Consider the following 21,354-nt stretch of genomic DNA (forward strand, 5'->3'; position numbering starts at 1 on the left):
CTGCACTTGCTTAATTTTTAATAGCCAGATAGGGAATATTTTTGCTGGCTAGCAGGTTGACTTTCTATCATTTAACCCTAAAAGTCTTTGCATCCATGACTACAAGATACAAATTTCAGAAGAGTAGCAGAAATTTATAACTATATTTTGGTTGTCTTGTTGAGGCTGCACATGTTTATAAAAATGCATTGAACTATTGTTCTTCATGGCAAATTCCAGTGTTTTGGCAAAGAATGCCAATATCTGTAGTTAAAGATTATTAATATGTGATTGTAAAAGTAGGGCTGGATTTTCAGTTGGCTTGCGTCTCTGTTAGCGCCCCGGAAGGGCGGTAAAGGGTGTCGAAATGCTTAATGCCCCAGCTTTTACCACACGGCTGGGAAATTCGGTTCAGGTTTTCCGGCAGCGGAAAAACTTACTGCCACACCCTATAGTTTCATTCAGATCATGACATCAATCGTCGTGCAGCGTCCCGTTAAAACCCGCCTGTAAAATTAGGTGGTAACGTCACATTTAGCGTCCGCCCCAAGAGATGCCTGAAAAACCAGGCAGTCCCAAGGTCGAGTAGGCACTTTTTGCAGCAAGTTTAAATTGCTGGAGGAGGATCCTAAATCAGAGGTGACATTGATTGCGACGTTTGCACACAGCATGCTGCGTGGAGCTCAGACTTTAAAAAGGCAGATTTATCTGCCATTATAGTGTCCTTACAACTTCAGTAAAATAATTTAATGGGGGCATTACCAGTTCGCCAGCGAATCAGAAGACATCTGGGCAGGTGGCCTTAACCCCAATGGGTTTACAGGCAGCAACACTCATACCTCCAGCTCTCTGAGAAGCAGTGTGTGAGAAGGCTGTGCTCATGAAAGGAAGTGCTGACAGAGCTTATGCCATCTCATCCAGGCAGACCTGCAGCTTTACATCGGTATGAGGACTGCGCAGCCCATCGCAGTGAAGGCCACTGTGGAGCTGGCCTTCTATGCCTCCAGCTCCTTCCAGGCTGCAGCAGGGGATATATGCAGCATCTCTCAACATGCTGCACATTTGGTTAACCATTTGCCACCGACAATTTTCAGTTCATCAGTTGCCACATTCAGACTTTCTTCTCCGGTTGCATTTCACGGACTTCCAGCCCGCTCCGCTTCGGGTCGGCCCGCACGAACGTGGCTGCGGTCGATGCCACTTGCCTTCCTCCTCCCTGCGCCGTGCACCCGACGAGCGCAGCTGGCCGATCAGCGGAGATAGCGGTCGGAAAGCAGTCTCCAGCCCACGGCTGCACCTCCGCCGGGTAAAGAGCCAGCCGCATGCTGGCCACATCACAAAGGCTCCCTATGCCCACAGAACTGAATTCATAATGTTTCCAATGAGCAGGGAGAGCCAGAATGAGTGGGCATGTGGGTTTGGCAGGATTGCAGACTTCCCAAAGGTTCAAGGAGCCATTGACAGCACATGTGGCCTTGTGAACACCATTCCACAATGCAGAGTTATTCAAAAACCAAAAGGGATATCACTCCCTTAACGTGCAGCTAGTGTGCGACCACAAGCAGCGCATTCTCAGTGAATGCCCGCTATTCAGGGAGCACACATGATGCTTTCATCCTGTGTGAGAGCACTGTCTCATTGTTTCTGCCAGCACAGGAAGAGTGTGGCTGGCTGCTCAGGGATAAAGGATACGGCCTAGCTATGTGGTCCATGCCTCCCCCCGCCTCCACAACCCCACCACAGAAGCAGAGCAGCACAATGATGAGAGCCATGCGGCCACCCGCAACATCATCGAACAGACAATAGGGGTGCTGAAGCAGCATTTCCATAATGGCACATCAGCGCTTAAGTCTACAATGATAAGTCTACTTTTTAAGAAAGGAGGGAGAGAGAAAACGGGTAATTATTGACCAGTTAGCCTGGCATCAGTAGTGGGGAAAATGTTGGAATCAATTATTAAAGATGAAATAGCAGCGCATTTGGAAAGCAGTGACAGGATTGGTCTAAGTCAGCATGGATTTATGAAAGGGAAATCATGCTTGACAAATATTCTGGAATTTTTTGAGGATGTAACTGGTAGAGTGGACAAGGGAGAACCAGTGGATGTGGTGTATTTGGACTTTCAAAAGACTTTTGACAAAGTCCCACACAAGAGATTGGTGTGCAAAATTAAAGCACTTGGTATTGGGGGTAATGCACTGATGTGGATAGAGAACTGGTTGGCAGACAGGAAGCAGAGAGTCAGAAAAAACGGGTCCTTTTCAGAATGGCAAGCTGTGACTAGTGGGGTGCCACAGGGCTCAGTGCTGGGACCCCAGCTATTTACAATATACATTAATGATTTAGATGAAGGAATTGAGTGTAATATCTCCAAGTTTGCAGATGACATTAAGCTGGGTGTGAGCTGTGAGGAGGACACTAAGAGGTTGCAGGGTGACTTGGACAGGTTAAGTAAGTGGGCAAATACATGGCAGATGCAGTATAATGTGGATAAATGTGAGGTTATCCACTTTGGGGGCAAAAACACAATGGTAGAATATTATCTGAACGGAGGCAGATTAGGAAAAAGGGAGGTGCAACGAGACCTGGGTGTCATGGTACATCAGTCATTGAAATTTGGCATGCAGGTACAGCAGGCGGTGAAGAAGGCAAATGGTCTGTTGGCCTTCATAGCTAGGGGATTTGAGTATAGGAGCAGGGAGGCCTCACCTTGGTGAGGCCCTGGAATATTGTGTTCAGTTTTGGTCTCCTAATCTGAGGAAGGACATTCTTGCTATTGAGGGAATGCAGCGAAGGTTCACCAGACTGATTCCCGGAATGGCAGCACTGACATATATGGAGAGACTGGATCGACTGGGTCTGTATTCACAGGAGTTTAGAAGGATGAGAGACGATCTCATAGGAACATATAAGATTCTGACGGGACTGGACAAGTTAGATACAGGAAGAATGTTCCTGATGTTGGGGAAGTCCAGAACCAGGGTACATAGTCTAAGGATAAGGGGTAAGCCATTTAGGACTGAGATGAGGAGAAACTTCTTCACTCAGAGAGTTGTTAACCTGTGAAATTCCCTACCCCCTGAGAGTTGTTGATGCCAGTTCATTGGATATATTCAAGAGAGAGTTAAATATGGCCCTTACGGCTAAAGGGATCAAGAGGTATGGAGAGAAAGCAGGAAAGGGGTATTGAGGTGAACAATCAGCCATGATCTTATTGAATGGTGGTGCAGGCTCGAAGGGTCGATTGGCCTACTCCTGCACCTATTTTCTATGTTTCTATGTTTCTATGATACACAAGACGCCAGTGATAAACGGTCAAAGTAACATTTTACTAAACTAAACAAACACACCCGACCCGCAAATAACCAAACAAAATGCAACGTCCTGTTGCAACGCACTCAACCACAATGAGGCGCAGCAGTGTAACTTAACAATTCTAAGTACATGTCCCCAATGTGGTGCAAGTCCTTTATCAGACTTGGCCTGACATTTCCACCCCGTAACCTTTAACCCCCTCCATGCCTACTGCTCCTCCTCAATGAGGTCTCAATGCCCACAGCAAGGCTGCTTGAGGGCTGCTGTTTGTGGGCCAGACAGTACAGATGGCCTATGACGACACCCAGGGTCAACATTGGGCATTGAAGGCTTGGCTGAGGACTCCTCCGCTTAAGCATCGGCAGCAGCAGTCTCTGATAGCTTGAGTGTGGACCTACTACTACTAATACTACAGTGCAAAGGCGGAGCGGCAATGGTGGGAGCCAGAATGCTGACATCTTGAGGAAGGACAACACCTTCCATTTCCGGTGGCCCACTGCCACTCACATGGGGCGGAGCCTCAGCATCCGGAGCAGGATGTGTAACCACAACTTGCTGGCCTGCTTCAGCACCGTCACTTCCCCGTTGGACTGTGGGTAATACAGAGAGGATGGCAGCAGTCAGTGATCGCATGGCATCACGTAGTTCTTGCATCGCTTGGGCCTGTGATAGAATTGCTGCTGCCATGTCAACCATGGCATATGCCATCCCTTCTGGGACTCCACTATCGCTACTGAAGCCTATCTGGATCTGTAAGCAGCCAAGGATGGACTCACTGGACTCCTGAGATGCAGAACAATACTTTAGGCGGCCTCTGCCACACTCACCGCAAGTGCGTCGATGCTCTGCAGGACCCTACCCAATGCACCCATGAGGTCATGGTGCATTTGCCTGTTCTTCCTGGATATAGCCACCAAGTCCAGGTCCACATCTGCCTGTCTGAGTAGGATTACTGGACCGACATGCCCTCCGGGGAACTGGCCTATGAGCTTCCCCTCCCAATCGGCGTTGCTGTAGGCCACTGGGGCCAGGAGCCTCAGAGTCATCAAACCCCTCAAATGACATGTCGCCTCCCAATGTTGTGTCACCACTCGATGGGACCGCTGGGGTCTCCTGCTCAGGGAGCACACTGTTGTTCCTTCCCTTGTCATCTCCACCGTCCACAGATGTCGACGGCTCACAGGAAGGCTGCTGCGCTTCTGGCTGGTCATCTGTAAGCAACAGACATGTGATTAGCAGCAGGGGAGGGGCCAGAGTGATAAGAGGAAGGTGGAATTGCCACTTGATATTAGGGTCAAGGAACTCGCATAAATCGCAAAGGCCATTCACATACCGTCAACATCCACAGGGGGCTCTGCCTCGCTGCTGGCAACCATGCAAACTGGGGTGCCCATGAGGGCCAACACTTGCTGCTCCACTTCAGTGATGTCCTCCATATCAGGCGCTCCATCTCCAGTCTGCTGCTGCTCCCGCTGATTATGCGCTAACTTGGCATACAATAAGAGCAAGAAGAAGGGTTGAGTAAGTGTGCAGCTCATCTTGCGCCACATGTGCCTTCCATAGTAGAATAGCTGCTACTGTCTGGAAGTGCACATGTGTGTATTATAATCTGCGTGGATGTGGACTGAGCATGTGGAAAGACTGGGAGGAGGTGAGAGCCAGGTAGGATTGCGGCTCAGAGTGACGTTTGGCCAACACATATCAGGAGTCAAAGGTTAGTGCGAGGAAGGGTGAGAATTAATAGGAGACAAGAGGGTCCGCGATGCCTGAATGCGTAAGGCATGGCTGCTGAACTAAGTCTCCAGCTTTCAGGTGGCTTCACCAACTGACACCATGCCCGGGAACACACAGAGAAGGGGCAGCTGCATCAAAGACTTAACATTGTGTGAGACAGTGATCTTGCAACCATGACAGGGGTCCATTACTGTAAAAGGTACTCACCCTGATGACCCTCATGAGGTTGTTAAAGTTCTCCTGCTCTATACGAAGTGGGCTAGTGGATCTGCGCATGCGCCAACTTTATTGGTGCGCCCTAAACTTTCGCCTAGGCTTGTGAACTGTTGCGCACATCTGTGCATGCGCATGGATTAGAGCATTTTTGCGCCACTGTTTTCGGTTGAGCTGGTCAAGCACAGGTGTATAATGCCTGATTTTGTGCCCCCGATCATTGAAGCTCAGTTTCGGACAAATTTTCCGGACATATGCACAAACTTTTTCTGGTGCTAAAAGTACCGCCCTGCCATACGAAAATCCAGCCCGACTTGTTTCAGTAATAACACATCCTCCGATGTTACCAAGAGCTGTAGTAATGATGCTGAATCTCAAATATGGTCAATAATCACTGGTTTATGATTGTCAATAAAAGTTCAAGAAATAAGTATTTGTAATTGTAATTCTTTTGAGGTACACATCACAATTTGCTCCATAGTGACCTCCTCTTCAATTCACATTTGTATTTATTGTTTTAAAAATACCAAACGCTTTCATTTATATAGAATGTCTTTTAATGTGGAGAAATGTCTCAAGGCACTTCACAGAGGAAGAAAGTCAATGGATACAGAACCTTTGTGGGCTTGTTAGGAGAGGTTTCAAAAGACTGTCTCCTGCTTGTGTTCATTCCATCTCAAATTCCCCTATTCGTGCACTCTTTTGCATTGGCACCTCACTGATTTGCAACATACTTAATTCATCCTTTAACTTATAAGTCACCATTGCCAAGTAGCACATGATACCACTGCTCTATACGAGGTTTATCTGTGCTCTTCCAGAGCTGAAAATAAATTATTTTCCTAAAAGTAACAAAAAAATGATTACTCTCCCTTCCTTATACAGCTGGCTGAAGGTGCATCAGCAAAATACCAAAGAGTATCTGATGGGTAATTACATCTAATTTAATATTATTTCCTTTTTTTCTGAGCATGTTTGTTGATTATTTAATAATCAAGTCAGGTGTAACAGTTCAATTGATTATAGTTGGGAATGATTTCCTTTGTAAATACATTAAGTTTTCATTTTTGCCTCATTCTTCTTTTGTCATCTGCTCTTTAGTTAAACTTTCATCTTACTGGTTCACAGCAACACCATCACCAGATATATTGGACCAAATATGCTGGGGAAAAAATGGTGTGTACATGTCCATCTGGGTAGATGACCTGTCTCCTTCTATTGACCCTCTGCACCGAGGCATCCAGTGCTGCATCTGAGAACCGAGGTGTCCGTTTTCTCTCCTGTTGAGACATTACTCCAGCGACAGTCACAATGAGGAACTTCTGTAACAAAGAAGTGCAGACTTTCACTCTGCAGCCAATCTTTAAATAGAGAGCAGACCCCACACAATATTGGGTCCCCTGTTGTCTGCTGAGACAACCAGCAACGTGTTTAGCAATAAGTTCAGCGCTGCAATCATGGTAATGAGCAGGCAGCCGAATTTCATGTGCTACCTGCACTACATTCAACAGGTTTTCTGCCTTATCCAATTTAGCCCTCACTATCTTTTCTTTGCATTCCTTGGTTCTTTGGTGTTGCCAACAACCAGTCAAATGGTCTTTGGTGTCTGAGAGAATAACAAAATGTTATGTTTGATTTGCTGAAATCTAATCCCGAAACCGAAAATTACCTCAGTTTCTATGAAAGCAATTTTCAGTTTTTCTAAGACTACCATAAATAATTAAAATGTTCTTTCCTCAGACATGCTTTAGCATACATGGGATCAGAAGCAATGGTAAATAATCTGAAAAATAGAGTGGGGGGATAAATTGGACAGGGTCTGAAAACAGGCGCAGGGATCGCAATGTGCGATTAGCCCATGCCCATTGAGGTCCTCCAGATTAATTTTGCAAAGTCAGTGGGACCACTGAAATTCTTCGTGCATTGGCAGGCCTGCCAGAAAGCCTGTGTGCAATGTCAAGGAGCATGGAAGAGTCATAAGAACATAAGAAATAGGAGCAGGAGTAGGCCAAACGGCCCCTCGAGCCTGCTCCATGATTTAATACGATCATGGCTGATCCGATCAGTGACTCAGGCCCACTTCCCTGCCCACTCCCCATAACCCCTTAATCCTTTATCAGTTAAGAAGCTGTCTATCTCTGTCTTAAATTTATTCAATGTTCCAGCTTCCACAGCTCTCTGAGGCAGCGAATTCCACAGATTTAAAAACCTTTGAGAAAAGAAATTCCTCCTCATCCCACTTATAAATGGGCGGCCCCTTATTCTAAGATTATGCCCCCTAGTTCTAGTCTCCCCCATCAGTTGAAACATCTTCTCTGCATCCATCTTGTCAAGCCCCCTCATAACCTTATACGTTTCGATAAGATCGCCTCTCATTCTTCTGAATTCCATTGAGTAGGGGCCCAACCTCCTCAACCTTTCCTCGTAAGTCAACCCCCTCATCTCCATCTGAACTGCCTCCAAAGCAAGTATATCCTTTTGTAAATATGGAAACCAAAACTGTACGCAGTATTCCAGGTGTAGCCTCACCAATATGCTGTATGACTGTAGCAAGACTTCCCTGCTTTTATACTCCATCCCCTTTGCAATAAAGGCCAAGATTCCATTGGCCTTCCTGATCACTTGCTGTACCTGCATACTAACCTTTTGTGTTTCATGCACAAGTACCCCCAGGTCCCGCTGTACTGCAGCACTTTGCAGTTTTTCTCCATTTAAATAATAACTTGTTTGTTTGCTTTTTCCTGCCAAAGTGCATGACCTCACACTTTCCAAAATTATACTTCATCTGCCAAATTTTTGCCCACTCATTGAGCCTGTCTATATCCTTTTGCAGATTTTTTGTGTCCTCCTCACACATTGCATTTCTTTCCACCATTGTATCATCAGCAAACTTGGCTACGTTATACTCGGTCCCTTCTTCCAAGTCGTTAATATAGATTGTAAATAGTTGGGGTCCCAGCACTGATCCCTGCGGCACCCCACTAGTTACTGATTGCCAACCAGAGAATGAACCATTTATCATGACTCTCTGTTTTCTGTTAGTTAGCTAATCCTCTATCCATGCTAATATATTACCCCCAACCTTGTGAACTTTTGTGCAGTAACGTTTTATGTGGCACCTTGTAAACTGCCTCTGGAAGTCCAAATACACCACATCCACTGGTTCCCCTTTATCCACCCTGTGCGTTACATCGTCAAAGAATTCAAGCAAATTTGTCAAACATGACTTCCCCTTCATAAATTCATACTGAATCTGCTTGACCGAATTATGCTTTTCCGAATGTTCAGCTACTGCTTCTTTAATAATGGACTCCAACATTTTCCCAACCACAGATGTTAGGCTAACTGGTCTATATAGTTCCTACTTTTTGTTTGCCTCCTTTTTTTAAATAGGGGCGTTACATTTGCAGTTTTTCAATCTGCTGGGACCTCCCCAGAATCCAGGGAATTTTGATAAATTTCAACCAATGCAGCCATTATCCCTGCCGCTACTTCTCGTAAGACCCTAGGATGCAAGCCATCAGGTCCAGGGGATTTATCTGCCCTTAGTCCCATTATCTTATTGTGTACCACCTCCTTAGTGATTGTGATTGTGTTAAGTTCCTCCCCCACTATAGCCCCTTGACTATCCACTGTTGGGATATTGTTTGTGTCCACCACCGTAAAGACTGATCCAAAATATTTGTTCATAGTTTCTGCCATCTCCATGTTCCCCATTATTAACTCCCTGGTCTCGTCCTCTAAAGGACCAACATTTACTTTAGCCACTCTTTTCCGTTTTATATACTTATAGAAACTCTTGCTATCTGTTTTTATATTTCGTGCTAGTTTACTTTCATAGTCTATCTTCCCTTTCTTAATAATTTTTTTAGTCATTCTTTGCTAGCTTTTAAAAGCTTCTGGCACCAACTTGGTGCAAGGCTTTTTACAGAGCTTGGAGTCCATTCTTTCCTGTATGGATGTGTTCGCCAAATCCGTTAGCACACTTGTGGACCCAACCATGATGCAGCGTCTGATGGCCGATGTCTCAGCTTCTATTGCAGCACAAACAGAAGCCACCCAATGTCTGGGTGCTGCAGTGGAAGCTCTGTTATGCAAGATCTCAGACTACTCTCGTGCAAGCTCAACTTGCTGCCATGCAAGCTCACATTGCTGCCATCATGGCTGTGGAGACCAGTGTACACACAAGCAGAGATGAGGAGGACAAGTGAGGCAATTTTTGAGAAATTGGAAGATAGGAACTTAGGGAGATGAGTTAATCCACATGAATTTTGAACATCCTAGTAGCTCAGTTAAGATCAGAATTAGTAAAAATCCAGTCACAGTTTAGCACAAACAATTTTTAGTCAAGGTGTGATAAAGCAGACTTGAAGAATGGAAGAAACATTAGAAAAGGGGATAGACTTGTAACTACCAGTAAAATAAATTATCCATCTTCCATTTTTAATTGCTGATCCAGCCTCTTCGAATATTCAAATCTATATATCAATATATCAATATATATAAAACCGGCACCAGTTTCTCTGTTATCATAGAATCATAGAATCGTAGAAAGTTACAGCACGGAAGGAGGCCATTTCGGCCCATCATGTCCGTACCAGCCAACAAAGAGCTATCCAGCCTAATTCCACTTTCCAGCTCTTGATCCGTAGTCCTGCAGGTTATGGCACTTCAAGTGCACATTCAAGTACTTTTTAAATGTGGTGAGAGTTTCTGCCTCTACCAGCCTTAAGAACATAAGAACATAAGAATTAGGAACAGGAGTAGGCCATCTAGCCCCTCGAGCCTGCTCCGCCATTCAATAAGATCATGGCTGATCTGGCCGTGGACTCAGCTCCACTTACCCGCCCGCTCCCCATAACCCTTAATTCCCTTATTAGTTCAAAATCTATCTATCTGTGACTTGAATACATTCAATGAGCTAACCTCAACTGCTTCCTTGGGCAGAGAATTCCACAGATTCACAACCCTCTGGGAAAAGAAATTCCTTCTCAACTCGGTTTTAAATTGGCTCCCCCATATTTTGAGGCTGTGCCCCCTAGTTCTAGTCTCCCCGACCAGTGGAAACAACCTCTCTGCCTCTATCTTGTCTATCCCTTTCATTATTTAAAATGTTTCGAGAAGATCACCCCTCATCCTTCTGAACTCCAACGAGTAAAGACCCAGTCTACTCAATCTATCATCATAAAGTAACCCCCTCATCTCCGGAATCAGCCTTGTGAATCGTCTCTGTACCCCCTCCAAAGCTAGTATATCCTTCCTTAAGTAAGGTGACCAAAACTGCACGCAGTACTCCAGGTGCGGCCTTACCAATACCCTATACAGTTGCAGAAGGATCTCCCTGCTTTTGTACTCCATCCCTCTCGCAATGAAGGCCAACATTCCATTCGCCTTCCTGATTACCTGCTGCACCTGGGCCAATTGTGGAGCAGTGGAGGTGTGGCCTAAACAGTTGGAGCTGTGAGCAGGGAGAGAAGGAGCTGCTGCTTTTGCTCCTGGCTGGGCCTGTGAATCAGCCCAGGAAGAGAAGGAAGGAAGGAAGGAAGGGGCTTCACCATCAACTTTCACCCAGAGGGAGAGGAGGAAAAAGCAGAAAACTTGAACAACTTCACCATTTCTACAAAGAGTTGGAGAGAGGGGGAAAGACCAACAACAACATCCAGTGTGGAAGGAGGGAGACTCTACCATTCTACAGGTGGGTGTATTGGTGCAGTCCCTAAAAGACTTTGCTGTATCGGTGGGAGGAGGAAAGAAGACCAGTCGGGGGCCGGAACATCGCGGGGGGTGTGTGTGTGTGGAAGTGTGTGTGGGGGCTTTGCTTACAACTAGGCCCCACACACCTTTGAAGCACCCCTCCCCCATTGCCTAGCCTGGGATAGCTGGAGCTACCAGGCTGAAGAAACAATTAATCCACCCTAATTAGCATCGTTGGGAGTGTGTGCCTGTGTGGCTCCAGCTGCACCAGGTGAAGACATCTTCTCCCCTCACCCGAAGACCACCCCAAGGACTATTTTTGTTTGCCATCTGGGGATTGCACCCACCCACAGCTGCGAGGGGAGACCTGCCCTCGCAGTTTCCCCCCTTCCCACCCCCCCTCTCTCTTTCTCTGTTACTCTCTGTCTCTCCCCTCTCTCTCTGAGAGCCCTTTTCCTCCCAAATTGATTGGAAAAATATAAAACAATTAAGACAACTGAGCAGAGGGAGCAAGGCCCCTCCCCAATTGTCAACTAGGGGAGAGGTGTGCCACGTTAAGAGCTCCTCTGCTCAGTCTATTAAACGAGGCCATTTAAAGACCATTAAGGCCTGTGACTTTGGGATGGGTGTAGCCCTTAAAGGGACCCCGTGAAGGCGACCCCATCTACGCCGGTGGCAGGGCCAGCTAGGACTTATGCGCAGGCGGCATCCACATCCACGGCACCTCCTGCGCCACCTGCTGCCATGCCACCATTCAGACTTATAACTACGAAACACGGGGTCAAGAGCTACACTCACCCCACAATGAGCATTGAGGAGTGCGTGCGGGCGATGGCTTGGGTAGTCGGCCCCTCGGCCAGTGTCGCAGCCTCCAAGATGTCTGGGAAGGCCGTGTTCTTCCTGGGGTCGGAGCGGGCGGTGTCCCTGGCCATTGAAAAGGGGCTCACGGTGGGCGGGGCGTTCCTGCCGGTGGACCCTCTCGAGGCCACCACGCAGAGGGTCATTCTATCAAACATCCCGCCCTTTGTTCCCGCTGAGCTCCTCCTCCCTCACCTACACCAACTGGGGGAGGTAAGGTCGGGGATCAACCCCATACCGCTTGGCCTCAGGGAGAACAGCCTGCGCCATGTGTTCTCCTTCCGCCGCCAGCACTTTGTCCGGCTGGCGCGGGAAGAGACGACAGAGGGCAATTTTAATGTGGTGCACGAGGGGACTGCCTACCGCGTCTTTTGGACGTCGGACGGCGTGCGGTGCCATGCCTGCAGTGAGGTGGGGCACGTTCGCAAGAACTGCCCCGCCTCCAAAGCCGCCAAACCACCGAGGGCGGACAAGGCTGGCGCCGCCGCCACCCCTCCCCCTAGTCGCGTCCGCATGCCAGGAGCTGTGGGTGCGCGGGCATCACCGGGGGCCTTTATTTTCACGGCCTCCGGTGGGGGGGAGGGAGAGCGTCCGGCCGGAAAGAAGGCGCGGAAGAAGGCGGGTCCCCTTAGTGCGCCAGACAAGCTGTTCACCGCGCTCGGCCCAACCCCGTCACCGGCGAGCGCGGGGTGCCCTGAGCCCATGCCCGAGCCCTTGACGAATACCACAGAGGGGCTCGGGCGCGGGCAAGATAAGAAAAAGGGGGGAGTGGAGCGGGAGGCCTCGGCAGACACGGGTGTCTCCCTGTCTCTGTGCCCCCCCAGGAAAAAAAGGAGGCGCCGCTCCAATGAGGCGGGGGGTGAACAACATCCCTCCGCGGAGGAGTCGGTGCCCGCCGCGTGTCCCGCGTCCCCCACCAGCGCCCCCAAACTGCGCCGTAGGCACGAGGAATCTGTCCCTGGGGAGGGTGAGGCAGTCGAGGCTGTCCAGCCGCTGCCTCCCGGGGATGGCGTGAAAGATCTGCCTGTCGTGGGGGGCGTGGGGCCAGCGGAGGAATGCGTAGCCGCCGGGTCGAGCGTCCCGGGGACTGAGGCGGGCGGGGCCGAAAAGGCCGAACCTGAGCCCGCCCAGCCAATATCCAAATTCCCCCGGGATTTGCTCGACTCGGCAGAAATACAAAGTATTAACACTTTTAATGAATCTGTACACGCTGGGCCGGGGGGTCGCGGCGGGGAGGGGGAGGAACACCCACCCTCGCCCCCTACTTTGGAGCTGGAGCGCTTGGAGGGCCTGGGGATTTTCTATGGCCGGGTCTCTCCTTGTTCCCCGGTTCCTGAGGCGGAGGAGGAACCCCTTCCGCTGTCGCTTCCCGACACTGCACCAATTCTAAAAGAGCCCAGTGGGGACTCCTCTGCCGACGATCCTGGGGGTGGGATCGGGGCAGAGCCAGGGCCGGATGGAGCGGCCGGGCCGTTTGCCGTACCTCGTGCGGTCGACGGGCCGGCTGCGAGCAGCGACCTCCCGGAGGAGGACGGGGACTCGGTGGAGGACGCGGGTGAAGATCTCGAGTCCATCGCCAGTGAGGCGGTGGATCTCCTCGTGCCCGCCGCTGAGTCCCCCCTCATTCCCGTAGAGGATCTCCGGGACTTTTTGGTCGAGAGCCAGGGTCGCCGCAACCGAGCCCATCTGGCCCGGGAAAGATGGTCCGAGCCGGGGCTGCTCATCGCTTCCGTCCGCGTCGCCACTAAAACCATGGCCGCGGGCGGGCCCTTATCAAGGGCGCAAGGCCTTGAGCTGCGCCGGCTCAAAAAGTTCCTCGCTGGGCTGCTGAAGGAGTGGAGGTCAACAAAAGACTCCGCTCCCTCCCCCGCAATAGGTTAAGGTAGAGGTTGCACTATGCTTTTGCCATGAAGATAACCATAGCCAGCCTCAACATCAACGGCGGCAGAGGGGCACGTCGTAGATTTGACAATATTTCGCTCCTGCGGGAGGGGAAATATGCGGTGTGCTTCCTGCAAGAAACCCACACCGTTCCGGGAGACGAAGCCACGTGGCTCCTGGAATGGCAAGGAGAGGTCCGCATGAGCCACCTCACCGCCACTTCTAGTGGGGTGGCCATCTTGCTGGGCCCGCATTTTCAGCCGGAGATCTTGGGGGTCGAGGAGCCCGTGCCAGGCCGCTTGCTGCATGTAACGGTTCGCCTGGGGGACATGCCGCACCATCTCGTGAACGTGTACGCCCCTCAGCCCGGCCCGCAGCAGGCGCGCTTCTTCGAAGAAGTGTCCGCTCTTTTTGGCTCCGTCGACGTCGGCGACTGCATTGTCCTTGGGGGGGATTTTAACTGCACCCTCGAGGCGAGGGACCGCTCCGGTGCCCCGCAGTGCATGACGGCGATGGAGAAGTTGAGGGACCTGGTCGGGTCCTTCGACTTGGTGGACGTCTGGCGAAATCTCCACCCCGACTCCAGCGCCTTTACTTGGGTGAGGCCTGGAGTAGGATGGTCCAGAGTCGACCGCCTTTACGTGTCTCGGGCGTACGTTTCCTGCGTCCCGGCGGCCTCCATGCGGCCAGTGCCGTGTTCGGACCACCACCTGGTGTGGGCGGAGCTCGCTTCGCTCCGCGCGAGGACGGGGTCTGCGTACTGGCACTTTAACAACCGGCTGCTGGAGGACGAGTGGTTCCAGGACTCGTTCCGTCGATTCTGGTCCGACTGGAGAAGGAAGCAGGGGGGCTTCCCCTCCTTGAGGCTATGGTGGGACGTGGGCAAGGCTCACGTCCGCGTCTTCTGTCAAGAGTACGCGAGGGGGTCGACCAAGATGCGGGCGGCCGGAGTCGGGCGCCTAGAAAAGGAGGTGCTCGACCTGGAATCCCGTCTCGGTCAAGTCGTCGAGGACCCGGCCCTGCGGACGGTGTACGAAGCTAAGAAGGCCGCGCTGAAGGACCTGCAGCTCGTCGGGTCCCGAGGCGCATTCGTGAGGTCGCGGATCCGGTTCCTGCGGGATCTGGACCGCGGCTCCCTCTTCTTCTACTCGCTGGAAAAAAGGCAGAGTGTCCGTAAGCAGCTCTTGACGCTGCTGGCCGACGACGGCTCTCTCGTCTCAGATCCGGAGGGCGTCAACAACAGGGCCCGTGAATATTATGGGGCTCTGTTCTCTCCGGATCCGTCCAGCGAGGAAGCACGTAGAGTTTTGTGGGAGGACCTGCCGAAAGTCAGCCCGAAGGGCGGATGAAAATTTGGAAGCTCCGCTAAGCCTGGCGGAGCTGACCGGTGCCCTCGACCGGCTCTCGAGGGGAAAATCCCCGGGGCTGGACGGGCTGACCGTGGAGTTCCACAGGGCGTTCTGGGACGTCCTGGTGAGCGACTACGCGCGGGGCCTGGGGGAAAGTCTGGCGACCGGGGAGATGCCCCTCTCTTGGCGCAGGGCAGTCATCGTCCTGCTGCCTAAGAAGGGCGATCTCCGCCTCCTTAAGAACTGGCGCCCGGTCTCCCTCTTCAGCACGGACTACAAAATCTTCGCCAGGGCGATGTCTGCTCGCCTTGGCACCGTGCTGGACCACATGATCCACCCCAACCAGTCCTACACGGTCCCGGGCCGGACAATCCACGATAACATCCATCCGGTCCGGGACCTCATCCATCATTCCCAGGAGGCTGGTCTGTCAGTCGCCTTCCTATCTCTCGACCAAGAGAAGGCGTTCGACAGGGTGGATCACGACTATTTGCTCGGAACTCTGCACGCTTTCGGGTTCGGGACGCATTTCGTCGCCCGGATCCGACTTTTGTACGCTGCCGCGGAGTGTCTGATTAAGGTTAACGGGTCCTTGACGGCGCCCCTTCGCTTTAGGAGAGGGGTGCACCAGGGATGCCCCATGTCCGGCCAGTTATATGCCATCTGCGTGGAGCCTTTCCTGCGCCTCCTGCGGACGAGGTTGACGGGACTGGCTCTGCAAGGGCCGGGCGTGGAGGTCGTCCTCTCGGCTTACGCCGATGACGTGCTCCTCGCGGTAGAGGATCCCGCTGACCTGCGGAGGATGCGTGAGTGCCAGGAGATTTACTCGGCCGCACCCTCTGCCAGAATCAACTGGGAAAAATGTTCCGGACTCCTGGTGGGTCAGTGACGGGTGGACTCCCTGCCGGAGGAGCTCAGGCCTTTTGCCTGGAGCACGACCCATCTCCTCTATCTGGGAGTCTACCTTAGCCCCGACGAGGAAGCCTGGCCGGCGAACTGGCAGGAGCTGGAGGCCAAGGTCGCCGCTCGCCTAGGGCGCTGGACAGGACTAATCCGAGTGCTGTCCTACAGGGGTCGAGCGCTAGTCATAAACCAGCTGGTGGCTGCAATGTTGTGGTACCGGCTGGTCACTTTGACCCCTCCCCCTGCGTTTGTCGCCAAGATACAGAAGAAGCTGGTAGAATTCTTCTGGAAGAACAGGAAGCACTGGGTCTCTGCCGCGGTCTTGAGTCTCCCGCTTGAGGAAGGCGGTCAGTCGTTGGTGTGTGTCAACGCCCAGCTCGCGACTTTCCCTCTTCAGACCCTGCAGAGATACCTTTACGTCGAGCCCCCTCCTAGGTGGTGTGCTCTGGCGACGTATTTCTTCCGCCAGCAGCGCGACCTCAATTACGACACGCAGCTCCTGTTTGTAAACTTGGGGGGTGTCAGGACTGCCCTCCGGGAGCTGCCTGTCTTTTACAAGGAACTCATCAGGGTCTGGAACAAAGCCTCCACCAAGCGCAGCTCTCCGCCGGCTGGAGTGGCGGCTGTCCTGCAGGAGCCGCTGCTCGGGAATCCGTACCTCCACGACCGAGATTTTATGTGGCGGTCGGAAGAGAGGGCTGTGGCTGGTGAGGTGACCAGGGTCAGGGACCTGCTTGATGGCGGAGGAGCGGGCTGGATGACGCCAGGCATGCTGGCGCGGCACCTAAATTCAGCCAACGTCTGCCGCGCGGCCAAAGCCATCGAGTCGCTAAAAACAGCTTTGGGCCCTGACTCTGTTAGGTGCATCGAGGAGGCTCAAGCACGTGGGGAGATCCCATCCGAACTGACCCCCGTCCGGACGGAATTCATCATCGGCGCCAAACCCCGGAACCTCCCTCGGGAGCCGGCGCCGCACAACTTGAGCCGCCTCGAGGAAATCCCCTCCGTGCCTTTCAGTTCCGCGCGGAGGGGTTTCCTGTACGGGCTGCTCCTGCACACCCTCAACTTTGCCATCCTCGCCGGCCGTCCAGACACGCCATGGCGTACCATCTTGCCGTCCGGAGGAGGCGGGGGTCCCCGATGGAGGGCACTCTATGCGGGAGTCCTCCCACTATTCATCGGGGACTTGGCCTGGAGGGTGGTGCACGGAGCAGTGCCGTGCAACAAATTTTTAAGCCGGTTCACGGACTCCCAGGCCGCCTGCAATTTCTGCGGTCTGGAAGAGTCCGTGTTCCATGTTTTTATGGAATGCACAAGGTTGCAGCCCCTGTTCCATTATTTGAAGGGGCTGCTCCTGAAATTCTGGCTGCACTTCAGTCCCACTCTCCTGATCTTTGGGCACCCTGTGCGGAGCGGAGCGGGTAGGTCCGAGGGCCTCCTCGTAGGACTGCTCCTGGGCACGGCCAAGGGTGCCATCAGCCGGTCCAGGCAGCGGGCGGTCGAGGGGGTCGTTCAACCTGACTGCCTGCCTCTCTTCCGCGCGTACATCCGCGCCAGGGTGTCCTTGGAGATGAAGCACGCGGTGTCCACCGGTACGCTCGCGGCCTTCCGCGAGAGGTGGGCACCGGAGGGACTGGAGTGCATCATCACGCCCGGCAACCAAATTTTAATTTGATTTTATGTTTTAAAGTTTAATTTGTTTTAATTGCCGGTGCTTTTAGTGTCCCCCTCCCCTTTTATAGAGGGCACTGGAGGAAAAAATGTGATTATAGTGCCCAAAAAAAAAAACCAAAAAAAAAAGAAAAACACAAAAAAAAAACACAAAAAAGAAAAAAAAGGGCCTTGTAAATGTCTGGTGTGTCATCCAGGGCAGGTGGCACGGTTTAATGTTTATGTTTTTTTCAGGTAAACTCCAAAAGAGTTTCACGTATAAGGACCCCCAGGACCCTCTGCACCGCAGCATGTTGTAATTTCTTCCCATTCAAATAGCATTCCCTTTTTTTGTTTTTTTTCCCAAGGTGGATGACCTCACACTTTCCAACATTGTATTCCATCTGCCAAACCTTAGCCCATTCGCTTAACCTATCTAAATCTCTTTGCAGCCTCTCTGTGTCCTCTGCACAACCCGCTTTCCCACTAATCTTTGTGTCATCTGCAAATTTTGTTACACTACACTCTGTCCCCTCTTCCAGGTCATCTATGTAAACAGTTGTGGTCCCAGCGCCGATCCATGTGGCACACCACTAACCACCGATTTCCAACCCGAAAAGGACCCATTTATCCCGATTCTCTGCTTTCTGTTAGCCAGCCAATTCTCGATCCATGCTAATACATTTCCACTGACCTCGCGTACCTTTATCTTCTGCAGTAACCTTTTGTGTGGCACCTTATCGAATGCCTTTTGAAAATCTAAATACACCACATCTATTGGTACACCTCTATCCACCATGCTCGTTATATCCTCAAAGAATTCCAGTAAATTAGTTAAACATGATTTCCCCTTCATGTTTCCATGCTGCGTCTGCTTGATTGCACTATTCCTATCTAGATGTCCCGCTATTTCTTCCTTAATGATAGTTTCAAGCATTTTCCCCACTACAGATGTTAAACTAACCGGTCTATAGTTACTGAGCCACTACAGATGTTCAGGCAATGAGTTCCAGATCCCCCCTGGGTGAAGAAATTTCCCCTCAAATCCTCTCTAAATCTTCTACCAATTACTTTAAATCTATGCCCCCTGGTTTTTGTCCCTCTGCTAAGAGAAATAGGTCATTTCTATCACTTTATCTCGGCCCGCAAAATTTTATACACGTCAATAAAGTCTCCCCTCAGACACCTCTGTTCCAAGGAAAGCAAAACCCAGCCTATCCAATCTTTTCTCATATCTGTGATTCTCTATTCCTGGCAACATCCTTGTAAATCTCCTCTGTACCCTCTTTAGTGCAATCATATCTTTCCTGTAATGTGATAACCAGAACTGCTTGCAACACTGTCGTTGTAGCCTAACTAATGCTTTATACAGTTCAAGCATAACCCCCCTGATCTTGTATTCTGTACCTCGGCTAATAAAGTCAAGCATTCTGTATGTCTTCTTAACTACCTTATCTACCTGGCCTGCTACCTTCCGGGAACTGTGAACATGCACTCCAAGGTCCCTTTGTTCCTCGACACTTCCCAGTGTCCTACCACTTAATGTGTATTCCCTCTCCTTCATAGAATCATTGAAGTTTACAGCACGGAAGGAGATCATTTCGCCCATCGTGTCCGTGCCGACCAACAAGAGACTATCCAGCCTAATCCCACTTTCCAGTTCTAGGTCTGTAGCCCTGCAGGTTATAGCACTTCAAGTGCACACTCAATATTTTTAAATGTGGTGAGGGTTTCTGCCTCTACCACCCTTTCAGGCAGTGAGTTACAGACCTCTCACAACCCTCTGTGTGAAGAAAATTCCCCTCAACTTCCCTCTAAACCTTCAACCAATTACTTTAAATTTATGCCCCCTGGTTGTAGACCCCTCTGCTAAGGGAAATAGGCCCTTTCTACCACTATATACAGGCACCTCATAATTTTATATACCGCAATAAGGTCTCCCCTCAGCCTCCTCTGTTTCAAGGAAAACAAATCCAACCTATCCAATCTGTCCTCATAGCTAAGATTCTCCACTCCCACCAACATCCTCATAAATCTCCTCTGTACCCTCTCTAGTGCAATCACATCCTTCCTGTAATGCGGTGACCAGAACTGCACGCAGTACTCTAGCTGTGGCCTAACCAGTATTTTATACAGTTCAAGCATAACCCTCCTACTCTTGTATTCTATGCCTCGGCTAATAAAGGCAAGCATTCCGTATGCCTTCTTAACCACCATTTTTTTCCTGGCTTGCTACCTTCAGGGATCTGTGGACATGCACTCCAAGGTCCTTTTGTTCCTCTTCTCAGTGTCCTACCATTTAATGTGTATTTCCTTTCCTTGTTAGCCCTCCCCAAATGCATTACCCTACACTTCTCCAGATTGAATTCCATTTGCCACTGTTCTGCCCACCTGACCAGCTTATTGATATCATCCTTCAGTCTACAGCTTGATTCTTCATTATCAACCACACAGCCGATTTTAGTATCATCTGCAAACTTCTCAATCATACCGCCTATATTTAAATCTAGATCATTGATATACACAACAAAAAGGAAGGTATGTACTAATGAGCCCTGTGGAACCCCACTGGAAACATCCTTCCAGTCACAAAAACACCCAGCAACCCTCACCCTTTGCTTCCTGCCTCCGAGCCAATTTTGGATCCAACTTGCCACTTTGCCCTGGAACCCATGGGATTTTACTTTCGTGACCAGTCTGCCATGTGGAACCTTATCAGAAGCCTTTCTAAAATCCATATGCAGTACATTAAACGCACTACTCTCATCTACCTTCCTTGTTACCTCCTCAAAAATATCAATCCAGTTTTTTAAACATGATATTCCCTGAACAAATCTGTGCTGACTATCCTTGATTAATCAGTGTCTTTCCAAATGAAGATTTATTCTGTCCCTCAGAATTCTTTCCAATAATTTTCCCACGACTGAGGTTAGGCTGACTGGCTTGTAGTTACTTGGTTATCCCTTTCCCCCTTTATAAACAAAGGTACCACATTAGCAGTCCTCCAGTTCTCCACCACCATCCTTGAAGCCAAAGAGGATTGGAAAATGATGGTCAGAGCCTCTGCTATTTCTTCTTTTGCTTCGCTTAACAGCCTGGGGTATATTTCATCCGGGCCTGGGGATTTATACTTTCAAAGCTACTAAACTCCCGAATACCTCCTCTCTCACTATGTTTATTTCACACTCCTCTTCCCCAATAGCAATGTCTGCTTCGCCTCCCTCCTTTTTGAAAACAGACGCAAAGTATTCTTTAATAACCCTACTGACGTCTCCCGCCTCCACACACAGATTATCCTCATGGTCTCTAATAGGCCCTACCCTTTCTTTAGTTATCCTCTTATTCTTAATATATTTATAAAACATCTTTGGGTTTTCCTAAACTTAACTTGCAAAGAATTTTTCATGCTCTCACTTTGCTTTCCTAATATCCTTTTTAATAGCACCCCTGCACTTTCTATACTCCCCTGCAGTATTTAGCCCTCGGTATCTGTCATAAGCCTCCCTTTTTTTAAATCCTACCCTGCATGTCCCTCAACATCCACGGAGTTCTAGATTTGTTAGTCCCACCCTTTTTCATTCAGGGCACATATTTGGTCTGAACTCTCTGGAACTCGTCCTTGAATGCCTTCCGCTGCTCTGACACTGATTTACCTTCAAGTAGCTGTTTCCACTTTGGCTAAATCCCGTCTCAATTTAGCAACATTTGCTTTCCCCAATTTAGAACTTTTATTCCTGATCTATCCTTCTTCTTTTCCATGCTACCTTAAATCTAACTG

The sequence above is a fragment of the Pristiophorus japonicus genome, chromosome 3 (genome assembly GCF_044704955.1).
Source record: "Pristiophorus japonicus isolate sPriJap1 chromosome 3, sPriJap1.hap1, whole genome shotgun sequence".
NCBI classification, from domain to species: Eukaryota; Metazoa; Chordata; class Chondrichthyes; family Pristiophoridae; genus Pristiophorus; species Pristiophorus japonicus.